Source organism: Papio anubis, chromosome 9 (assembly GCF_008728515.1).
Source record: "Papio anubis isolate 15944 chromosome 9, Panubis1.0, whole genome shotgun sequence".
NCBI classification, from domain to species: domain Eukaryota; kingdom Metazoa; phylum Chordata; class Mammalia; order Primates; family Cercopithecidae; genus Papio; species Papio anubis.
The window spans coordinates 94,541,551-94,553,653 of NC_044984.1; the positions used below are offsets into that span (position 1 = coordinate 94,541,551).

At 49.5% G+C, this 12,103-nt stretch overlaps 1 pseudogene; it reads right to left on the reverse strand.

Moving 5' to 3' along the window:
- Positions 1 to 8,151: 8,151 nt before the first annotated feature.
- Positions 8,152 to 12,103, reverse strand: part of LOC101026244 — a 32,295-nt pseudogene continuing 28,343 nt past the window's right edge.

Consider the following 12,103-nt stretch of genomic DNA (forward strand, 5'->3'; position numbering starts at 1 on the left):
CAGAACGCCGTCTCAAAAAAAAAAAAAAGGGTTGGAGGGAGATGAGTTCGTAAATGTAAATATATGGACATCATTTTATAGGAAATAGTGAGTCCTGAAGACCTCTATGATGGGTAAATTGGGGAAGATGTTCATATTTCTGAGTTAGAAAAATATTTACAGACAATTATGCTGTCAGTTCAGAGGATGGAGAATAGAATGGAGGCAGAAAGGGCATTGAGAAGGTGGTGGCATTATTTCAGGTGAGAGGTAAGACAGTATCATTAGAGGTGAAAGAAGGTAAAGCACATATGCTAGAGATTAAATCAAGGATAAACACTGAGGGTAATTGAGGTTTTTGCTTGGGGCACACTACTAGTTAAGTAATATAGTTGGACAGGCAGTTTTGGAGATAAGATCCTGCTGAATTTCTTGCTGTTAAGGCTTTCTGAGGATTTCTCAGTGGAAATTTTGTAAAGTTATAGTTTTGGGTGGAAATTCCGGTTTACGAATAATGGTAGCTGAAGCCAAGAACAAGAATAATCTTGATCAAAGGGTATGTAAGTCATGAGGAAAGGAAAAAGAAACTTAAATCTTTTTTTTTTTTTTTTTAAGATGGAGTCTGGCTCTGTTGCCCAGGCTGGAGTGCAGTGGCGCAATCTAGGCTCACAGCAACCTCTGCCTCCTGGGCAATTCTCCTGCCTCAGCCTCCTGAGTAGCTGGGACAACAAGAGAGTCCCACCATGCCCAGCTAATTTTTTGTATTTTTAGTAGAGACGGGGTCTCACCATGTTGGCCAGGCTGGTGTCAAACTCCTGACCTCAGGTGATCCGTCTGCCTTGGCCTCCCAAAGTGCTGGGATTACAGGCGTGAGCCAGCACGCCTGGTCTGAAAATAGCATATTTTAAAGGATGAAAGATAAATAGAAACGATGGCTGCTCTATGATGTAAGATTTATAAAATATTCTTTACTTGATTGGAGTAAGAGATCTTATAACTTTTGTTTTGTTTTGGGAAGGGTTTTTAGACTTTATAACTTAACTGGAGAAAATAGAATGACTATGAGAAAGAAAAGTAGCTCAGAGCAGTCTGGAAAATGTGAGGTATATAAAATGTATTAGACCCAGAGAGACACGAGAATAAGACATAAGTCACATTCTCCCACCCATGTCTAGGGTTGTTTAAAGGCATTTTGGTTTTTTATCTCTTACTCTGTAGTTTCCAGACTAGCTAACAAATTACTTAAAATGTTTATTTTTGTTTTGTTTTTTTTTATTTTGAGACAGAGTCTTGCTGTGACACCCAGGCTGGAATGCAATGGCGTGATTTCGGCTCACTGCAACCTCCGTTTCCCAGGTTCAAGTGATTCTCCTGCCTCAGCCTCCCAAGTAGATGAGACTACAGGCACATGCCACCACACCTGGCTAATTTTTGTATTTTTAGTAGAGGCGGAGTTTCACCATGTTGGCCAGGCTGGTCTCGAACTCTTGATCTCAAGTGATCCACCCGCCTCAGCCTCCCCAAGTGCTGGGATTACAGGTGTGAGCCACCCAGCCTAGCCCAAATGACTTAAAATGTTACCACAAGTTGCACAGTATACCCTCATTCACTATCTTCATGTTCCTGGATTTTCTGTTACAAAGAACAACATATAGCCAATAAATAGCTTATGTTATTTTAATGAACCAATTTAAAGTCTTGGTAAGCAATTTAAGAATTTTTTTGAGATGGAGTTTCACTCTTGTTGCCCAGGCTGGAGTGCAATGGTGCGATCTTGGCTCACAGCAACCTCTGCCTTCTGGGTTCCAGCAATTCTCCTGCCTCAGCCTCCCGAGTAGCAGGGATGACAGGCGCCCCCCACCATGTCTAGCTAAAATTTTTTTTGTATTTTTAGTAGAGAGGGTGTTTCACTGTGTGGACCAGGCTGGTCTCGAACTCTTGACCTCAAGTGATCCATCCGCCTCAGCCTCCCAAATTGCTGGAATTATGGGTGTGAGCCACCATGCCTGGCCCTCTTTTCCTTTAAAAACCTACTTGTGGCCAGGCCAGGTTTGTTGGCTCCTCCTTGTAATCCCAGCACTTTGGGAGGCTGAGGTGGGTGGATTTCTTGAGCCCAGGGGTTCAAGACCAGCTTGGGCAATATGGTAAAACCCTGCCTGACTCTATAAAAAAAATACAAAAATTAGCCAGGAGTGGTGGTTTGAGCCTGTAGCCCCAGCTATTTAGGAGGCTGAGGAGGGAGGATTGCTTGAGCCTAGCAGGTCAAGGCTGCAGTGAGCAATGATCATGCCACTGCACTCCACCTTGGGCGACAGCAAGACACTGTCTCAATAAAAACCCCAAAAACCAACAAAACAAACCAACTGTAACTGCTGCTAGTTGGAGCATATATTCAAGGAAACTTAAATCTATGTCTTCAGGGTTGCAATTCTCAAACTTGGCTCAAAGAAACTTTCCACTGTGAAAATAATTAACTCTGGCTGTACATGGTGGCTCATGCCTGTAATCCCACCTCTTTGAGAGGCTGAGGTGGGAGGATTGCTTGAGCTCAGGAGTTGAAGACCAGCCTGGGCAACATGGTGAAACCTAGTCTCTACAAACAATAAAAAAAAATTAGTTAGGTGTGGTGGCTCACACCTGAGGTCCCAACGACTGGGGAGGCTGAGGCAGGAGGATCACTTGATCTCACAGGCCTCAGTGAGTTGAGATCATGCCACTGCAATTCAGCCTGGGCATCAGAGAAAGACCCTGTCTCAATTTTTTAAAAAAGAAAAAGAAAATAACTCCAAATATGAATTGTTGGAACTTTAAAATATTCTCAGCCTTAAAGGAATATGATTTTAGCACCTGAATCAAAAACAAAACAAAACAAAAAACAGGCAGTTACAACCTAGGCAGCTGTAGCCTTTGTTTCTCTGATATAGATTAGCCTTATTCTTTACCTACATTGTTTTGTAAAATGTTGTAAATAACAGAACAACTCTCGGGAAGCCTCTTTGTTTGAGACAGGGTCTTGCTCTGTCACCTAGGCTGGAGTTTTGTGGCACGATCTCTTCTCATTGCAACCTCCAATTCCCAGAGTTGTCCCTCTACCTTCCTACCCCAACCCTTCTTCATGGAGCTCACCTGGGCCCTTGCCCCTCCTCAGCCCCACATTTCTACTGAGTATAAAGAGATACCCCCTTTATTTGTCTGACTTTGGAATCTTCACCTCTGGGCCATAGCCATTCTGGGCTCTGCCCCCTTTTGTACACAAAGCCTTCGTCTTCTTAGGAAAATGACCAGGTTCTGCCCATAAAAGTATCCTACCCGAAAGGGAGGTGGAGAGAGAGTGTCTCATGGAAAATCACAGAAACACATTTCTTTGCATTTGAATGCTTCCAGGACCTCACTTTGGCAGCAAACCTACTCTGGGTTAGACCCCAGCATCGTTAGCCTTTTTGTGCCATGGACTTCTTTGGTATCTGAGGAAGCCTATGGACTGCTCGGAATAGATTTTTTTTTTTTAAGTGTACAAAATACAGAGAGCAATGGAAATAAATCATATCAAAATAAAGTTTATGAAAATATTTGTGATATTACATGATATGCTTTATTGGCACATTAAAGAACAAGATCCAAAGTTGGGTCTAATTACTATAATTTCGAGGTAATGATGAGCAAAAATGCTATCTCAAGATGTCTGCAACAGCTGCAGTGTAATATGAGAATATCTGTGATTTCTGTTAGTAACAAAGTAACAGGTGCTGCTAACACTGATGAGGTTTGTTCCTAGCAACATTCACCATGGAAGGAAAAGCTAAATTTCAATTAAAGTTTAGAAAAAATCAAATGCAATCGCCCTCCTCCCATCTTTCTCATTTTTTAAAATTTTTTAAATTTATTTTTAGGCAGGCTCTTGCTCTGTTGCCCAGGCTGGAGCGCAGTGGCACAATCATGGCTCACTGCAGCCTCAACCTCCTGGGCTCAAGCAATCCTCCCACCTGAGCCTTCTAAATAGCTGGAACCCCAGGTGTGCACCACCACACCTGGCTAATTTTTTAAGATTTATTAATTTTTTTGAGACAGAGTTTCACCCTTGTCGCCCAGGCTGGAGTGCAATGGCACGATCTTGGCTCACTGCAACCTCTGCCTCCCAGGTTCAAGTGATTATCCTGCCTCAGCTTCCCAAGTAGCTGGGATTACAGGCACGTGCCACCATGCCCAGCTAATTTTTGCATTTTTAGTAGAGACGGAGTTTCACCATGTTGCCCAGGCTGGTCTTGAACTCCTGACCTCAGGTGATCCACCCGCCTAAGCCTCCTGAAGTGTTGGGATTGCAGGCGTGAGCCACCGAGCTGGGTCTTTTTTCTTCTCTTGCCTCCCTCCTGGGTACCGACCGTCATACCTGCTAGTGTAGGGTCTTGCCTCCCTCCCAGGTACCTTCATACCTGCTAGCGTGTGACTGAAGGCAGTGTCCCTGGCCCCAGCTGAAGGACCATAGCCAGACAGTGGGCTCAGGCACCTTGGCCTGTTGCTCTTAGGGGTCGCCTATGCTACTTAGCCAAGGGGACGACAGTGCCTACTGGTCTGGCTGAGCTCTAGCCAGGCTTCCCCTGCTGCTCTCGCTCTTTTCCCAGCAGGAAGGGCCCAGCCTCACCTATGCGACCTGTAGCCCCCCAACCAGCTGAGACTCCCCTCTTAGACTTGTAAATCTATGGCCAGTGGCATCCGGCTGCCTGCCCTCCCTGCTTCCCACAGCGTCCCTTCACAGGGTCCTGGGCTTTCTGACCGCCTAGAGGGGACTCGGGCACTCCCTCCAGCCATGCATCCCTTTTAGCTTCATCCTCCTGGTTCAAGCGATGTTCTTTGTCAGGCCTGCTGGCTATTGTGTAGGGCTCCCCAAAGCCAGGAGTGGCCCTGGGCCAGTGGGTTGAAAGACAGGGTGACAAGTGGGAAGCCCAAGGGGGCTGAGTATCAGTTTGAACTGTGGGTGCATTAGCCTAGGTGCCCTGTGAGAGGCCAGCATGTGTGGGTGGGGAGGGCTGCTGCAGCCGCCAGGCATTACCTGTGAAGCTCTGGCTCCTCCCTCTATCTTCCTCCCCTTTCCCTTCCAGCCCCTCTTTTCCAGGAATCTTGCCACATCCGCACTTGTGTCCTTCCCTCCCTGGCCCTCCCACCACTGCTGCAGCACGCTGCGCTTGCCTTACCAGCTCTCGCCTCGCTTTTCTCTCTTCTGTTTACTCTCTCTCTCTCCAACTGCCAGCCAATGGGGTCAGGTAAGTCCATCCCAACCTGAGAGCCCCAGGGCCCTCTTCCACCTCTAAACAGATCCCTCCTCTTCTCTGAGACCTTCCTTTCCAAGACTGCCTGGATGACTGTTCTGTGACTTGACAGTGGCTCCCCTAGCCCCAAAACCAGCCCCCTTCATCTGTAGTGGTGAGTTGACACATCCAGGCATGACTGTTGGGGAAAACTTGTGCCCCCTCTGTCGTATGCCCCTGCCCTGTTCTCTGAATACTCATATATATGTAGACACCCCTACACGTGGCTGACTGCCTCGCCTCTAGCGCTGGGAATCAGTCACTGTACTGTCCTTGTGGAGTCTTGTGGTCCAACTACAAGAGAACACTGTCCCCCAACAATCACCATCCAAAGTCCACCACCTCCAGTGAGCCTCCCTGTCATGCCTGGCCTGTGGACAGCCAGCCCCCACCATCCCTCCTGCCCCCCGACAAGCATGGGGGTGCTGTGCAGACAGCTGTGTGGCCTGACAGTCTCTACCAGTCCTGCTGTCCCTTGGCTGGGAATAAAACCCATTGCTAGGTGACGGAGAATGTGTCCTCTGCTGGTTGTGTTCTCTGTGGAGCTCAGGGGAGGGAAGGGCCAACCCACTACTAGGGTGCTATTGGGAGCGGTGAAAAGACCACATCCTTTCCAAGGGACACATGTCCTGGAAAGCCTCTGGAGCTTAGCAGGCTCTCATCCTGTGAAGCCGGCTCTGGCCACTAGGGGGCAGAGCCATGAACTCAGATTGGAGGGCGCCTGCAGGGCAGCTGGCAACCTGGAGAGACACTACGGGTCATCCAGGCACAGACAGGCGAGGGAGCCAGGGGAACAAAATGGAAGACACCTGGGCTGGATGGAAGTCAGTGCCCTTGGATGCTGGCACCTGCCTTCCCTGCCACTGCTAAATCAGGCTTCTGAGGCTGTTGGCCGTCAGGGCCCCACGGTCCCCCATAGGCGCTATGGCAGTCCCTGTGGAATTCCCCAGGTGTTACCAGGCAGCATACAGGTAACAGGCCTGGAAAGTCCCCAATACCCCAGCTGGACATGCTCAGACACTTTGGGGCTCCCCGTTCTGTGGCACAAATTTCATGACCCAGTGAGGGAAACAGGAATACACCAGGCCAAGCAGTATGTGGCTAAATACATTCCAAAATAAAAAGCAAAATAAACAGGAGTCACATCACCACGGTGCCACAACCCCATCTGTCTCCTTCCCCTATGCTATCAATAAATAAGTTTTCCAGCCCCAAATAACTATTAGAACCTCCTCCCCATATGCTAGCCCAACCTCTGCTATGTATGATACAGGAGGTGGCCCTATCACTGGAATATACAAAATGTTACACAGCTACAGTATGTACACTGAGGAAGGGGGGCCACCCCAGAGCCCGTGCCCTCACCTGGTCTTCATTAAGCCCCATTGTCCTGCCTCAGCTGCCTCTCTGAGTAAGAAGATGGGAGCCCCCCTAAGGAAAAAAATTCCTTTGGTGAGAGTTAAGGAGGCCATCAGGCCTCCTCCAAACAAGCCAATTCTATGAGCCTGACTCTGAAAACAATAATCATCCAGAAATTTAAGGAGTCTGCTCTGGCCAAGGAGGGAAAGGGTCTGCATGTTTGCCTCCCCTTGATTAGACACGGGTCTTACTTTGCTACTGTAAGGGTACAGGGGTGACTGGGAATGGGTGGCTGGGACATGATGGGGATGGAGCCTCTGGCCCCATACTTCTCCAGGCTTTGCTGACAGTGGCCCGGTTTTGTTTTTGTTTTAACATTTTTATCCTTTTTTATGCCCTTTTTCATACCTTTTTTTTTTTGAGATGGAGTTTCACTCTTGTTGACCAGGCTGGAGTGCAACGGCACAATCTTGGCTCACTGCAACCTCCGCCTCCCTGGTTCAAGCGATTCTCCTGCCTCAGCCTCCCCAGTAGCTGGGATTACAGGCATGCACCAACACGTCCGGCTAATTTTGTATTTTTAGTAGAGACAGGGTGTCTCCATGTTGGTCAGACTGGTCTCGAACTCCCCGACCTCAAGTGATCCGCCCACCTCAGCCTCCAAAAGTGCTGGGATTACAGGCATGAGCCACCGTGTCCGGCTTCATAACTTTTCATAACTTTCATAACTTTTATCCCATAACATTTTAAATCCCATAACTTCTTTAATCCCATACATGTTTTAAAATTCCCATACCTTTTTAAAATTTATTTAGTGGCCTTTTAGATTATGGTGATCTTCACCTCATCTCCACCCGTCTCTCCACATTAGACAGGGGTCTTATGCTTGCTACTGTAAGGGTACAGGGTTGACTGGGAAGGGGTGGTAGGGACACAGTAGAGGCAGAGCCTCCAGCCCCACTTCTCCAGATTTTGCTGGCAGTGGCCGGCTTTTAGATGATGGTGATCTTCACCTCATCGTTCTCGGCAGTCTGGTACAAAAAAGGAATGCAAGGGCTGCTGCCCAAGCTTCGGTGCTCCTGGAGGTTCTGCATCTCATAAAGCAGAGGTATGATCTGCTGCGCAGTGGGGTTACCGCAGGGAGAACCCTTCCCTGCCTCTCCTTGCACAGGCTCCCCGCTGATGGCAAGGCTCACCTCGCAAAGATCTTTGGAGAGAGGGAGGCAGGGAGCTGTGCGAGCCCTCCTGTGTGCCCACCCTGCCTGAGGGCTCTACTCACTACCCTGCTTGTCAGCAGCCCCAAGCTGCTGGGGGGCTGGGACCTCTGGAGTGGGCTCATCAGCAGGGTTCTGGGCAGCTGCCAGAGATCTTCCATGCTACTCGTTGCAGTCGCTCACAAGCCGCAAAAAGCTCCAGCAGCTTCACCTGGAGGGAGGGGTACTCAGATGCTCTGCCTGTGCCTGAGCCCATCCCCACCCCCACCCCTGCAGAGATGTTCCACGCCCTACCTTCATCTCTTCCCTTGTCCTGGGCCAGCCTGCTGATGCACTCCTTCTCCTGGTGCTGCTCCTTCAGCACTGCCCTCTGGCTCTGGTACACTGCGATGTACTCTCCTACAGGAGGACAGGGCTCAGACGCTGAGGCCCCTGTGACCGATGTGCAGCTCTCCTTGCTGTGCCCTGGCTTCCCACTCCCCGATGATGTCTGTCTCTCCAGACAGCTAGATGAAGCGATGTTCCAGTTCCTCCACCATCTCCTTCAAGTCCACCTTCTCCTGCATGAGCTCCATAAAGCGGCTCTGGAGCCAAAATAATGGGGTCACATTAAGGCAGCGACCTGCCTGCCCCCCCCAACCCTTTTTGGCCCATGCCTGGAAAGACTCATTCACCTACAGCCTCTCCATGGCTGCCTGCAGGGCCCAGTGGGTCTCCCCACACATGGAATTGCCCCCAGTTCCTGGGGCTGGGGCTGCCACCTCAGGTTCCTTCTGGGCCGAGGCCAGCAGATGAGCCATGCGCTGGCAGTGCACTCCTTCAGCTGCCCACGTAGCCGTGCCTGCTCCTCCTGGGCACTAGCTACAGCTGAGTTGAAAAATGCCCCCTGCAGGCAAGAGGTACGCATTCTTATAGGGGGATACACAGGACAAACAGGGCAGGGAGGTGGAGAGCAGTCTTTGCCTTGGGGGGCCTCAGACGGCGCACCTGTTAGTCACAAGTGAAATGGTGTCTGACCACTGGCTCCCAGGGAAGGGGTGAGGGTCCAGAGAAATCAGAAGGCCAGGAACCCAAGAGCAGAAGGGGGTCTGGGAGGGACCACGGAGGACGGCAGCAAAGGTGGGGCAGGGGGAGTCAGGCTCACCATGGCCTTCTGGTTCTCTAGGTCCTCCAGGATGCTCGGCATGGGCTGAGGCACCTCCACCTCCTCCTCACTGTCCAGTCCATCTCCTATTGGGGGTGGCCAGAGAGGTCCTCAGACAACCCAACAAGGGTAGAGTGGGCCCACCTCTGCCCCCACTCTCACTGTGTAACCCTGGGCCAGTCCCTCCCTAGCGGGGAATGAGCAGCTCTTCTTTATTTTGAAATGGAGTCTCATTCTGTTGTCCAGGCTGGAGTGCAGTGGCGCGATCTCCGTTCACTGCAACTTCCACCTCCTGGGTTCAAGCAATTCTCTGCCTCAGCCTCCCGAGTGGCTGGGATTACAGGCACCTGCCACCACACCCGGCTAATTTTTGTATTTTTAGTAGAGACGGGGTTTCACCATCTTGGCCAGGTTGGTCTTGATTGAACTCCTGACCTCGTGATCCACCCGCCTCAGCCTCCCAAAGTGCTGGGATTACAGGCATGAGCCACCGTGCCCAGCCTCATTATTTTTTAAAGAGCCAAGATCTTGCCGTGTTGCCCAGGTGCAGTCCCACTACCAATAGGCACGGGAGTTCTGACCTGCTCCATTTCTGAGCTGGACCAGTTCACCATCCTTAGGCAACCTGGTGGTCCCCTGCTCCCAGAAGGTCACCATATTGGTGCCGAACTTAGTGTGGACACTTGATTGGCATAATGACCAGCTGTTCTAAAAGTCTGTTCAACTCCTCAATCCTATGCTGCTAACAGTTATCCCTTCCTCCCGGGGCTCTCTTTCTGGGAGCAGTCTCCGCTACCTTCCCCAGGTAGAGCCATGAGGCTCAACTGGGCCTGAGGCTGCTGATTCTGCTGGCTGAAAGCTTCCAGGCACTCCTAAGGGGCCAAGAAAGAGAGTGAGAAGGCACAGAGGTTGCCAGGTCGTTCCCCTCAGGGCCCTGCCCTGAGCAACTCCCTCACCTGGGTCTCCCGCAACTCATCTTGACCACTGCTTTGCTCTGAGCTTCCTGCTGCTGCAGCTGGTCCACGAACTGGGTCTACAGCAGGAACTGGTTGTGCAGCCCCTCCTTCTCAGAGGTCAGCTGCTGATAGGTGGCCACATATTGCTGCAGGTGACTCAGGTACTGGTCTTGCTGCTGCTGCAGACCGAGCCTTCTGGCTCTTCAGCTCCATCTGCAGAAAGACCCTGGGCGTGAGGGCAGGTGGTGGCTGGCCCATAAATGGGGTAGCAAGGTCACTGTGTGGCTCTGTTGCTTTCCCAGGCCCCTGGCCCCTTGGTTCCAGGCCTAAGTGACTGCCTCCCTTTCCCAGAGTCCCATGCCTCCTTCCCCAGCTGCAGGGATCTGTCCTGCAGACCCCAGCTGCATGGCAGATGAATAACATACTCACACCGATATTCAGTGGCAGAGCAGCTAAGGGGCCAGGCCATGCACAGAAAGAGTTGGGACAACTGCAGGCCTTGACTAGCTGGCCCTGACAGCATTTATTCAGCACAGGCTTAATGACAAAGGCTTTGAGTCAACACACCTGTGGGTAATTAACTTTGCGACCCGCCCCCAAGTAGAGCGCAATCATGCACCTGCGGATAATCAAAGGTTGGTCTTAGAACCACATGAGTAAACGAGGTATTCAGATAAACTCCCCCACATTCCCATGTTATCTGCTCTATTGTTATCAACTCAAGATAAAGGGGATTAGGGGTAAAAAGGATTTCAGAAAAATTCTTTACTGAAGTTATGCAAACCTTCTGGCCTTCCAAGAAGGTTTGTGTCTATATCCTATAACTTCATCTTACAATTTTTCCAACCACACTGACTGATCCCCTATAGCTCCCCCTTTTCTGTTTTTTGCATTCAGTCTTGTTAGCTGGAGAGTACATGTGTGTGCAACAACTGGTCTGTCAGCAATGGTGGTCATTGCTCTTATTCCGGCTTTGCATCCTAAAATTAGTAAATAACATAAGACAAACATGAGTATAATTAGCAACATTCTTTTCCACTCAAGGAGTGATGCCCAGGAGCGGTGGTCTATCCAGGAGAGACGATCTTGCACACCCTTCCATATGGCTGTTTGTTGGGTGTGTAGATAGATCTACAGTATGAAGGGATTCTAAAATTGTATTTTTAAGTTGCCTTATGTCTGCTGTTAAATTGTCATGAAAGGTTCCCCAGAGGTGTTGTTTCACCTCATCCCAACTATGTATTGATTGATTCCACGGTAGAGAAGTGACACAGATATGTTTATGCTCCCAGTCACAGTTTAACTGCTGTTGGAATGCCAGTGCATCTTGTCGCTCCCCCACATATTCCAAGGGCAGCCTCAAGGGCTTGCAGATGTGCAAGAATCTTTTGATCTATACCTTGCTGTAAGAGAAGTACATTAGAAACATTTCTGGCCAAATTATCTACAAAAGCAGCTGTTTTTCCTGATTCAGTAATAGATGCTACAGCCACACTAGCAGTTACTAGGATGACTATGACTGAGACTATAAAGGCTACACATGTGCCTATGAATCTTTTGGGTCTGATCTGGGACAGGGCACGTTCTAAGGTGGCAAGGGCAGAGGAACCTTGCCAATCGCATGTCAAATTGACTGGTGGGAATGCCTCAGATTGTCTCCATAATACCATGACTCTAGTAATATTTAAATTATATATTGTAATTAGTAATACATGAGGCAAACCAAGTCTGTCCCTGCACCTAGGTCACAAACGTGGAGTTTCGGGGTATAACAGAAATATTAGTTCCTATAAAGAAAACATATGGATGGGTAGTGCAAATCAGGCACTGATCAGTGTGATTATGAATAAAGGTTATAGTATAGTTGTGACTGGAATTATGGTATGTCCCATGCCAGGTGTCAAAGGAGATGCTAAGATGTCCCAGGCACCACAGAGTGTCTTGGGGTGGCATGGATTTTACTTGGGGTCGGAAATATCCACCCCCACATTGGCCCAAATCATAGGGGAATGGGATGTGGCTACAAAACTGTGATTGATGCCATGATGGATGAGGACATCAGTAAGGCTTCCCTGCAAATGGTTGTGGGACCTCCAGTCTAAGATGTTACAATTGCCTAACTGGAGGGTATAGGCTTGTTCCCCATGG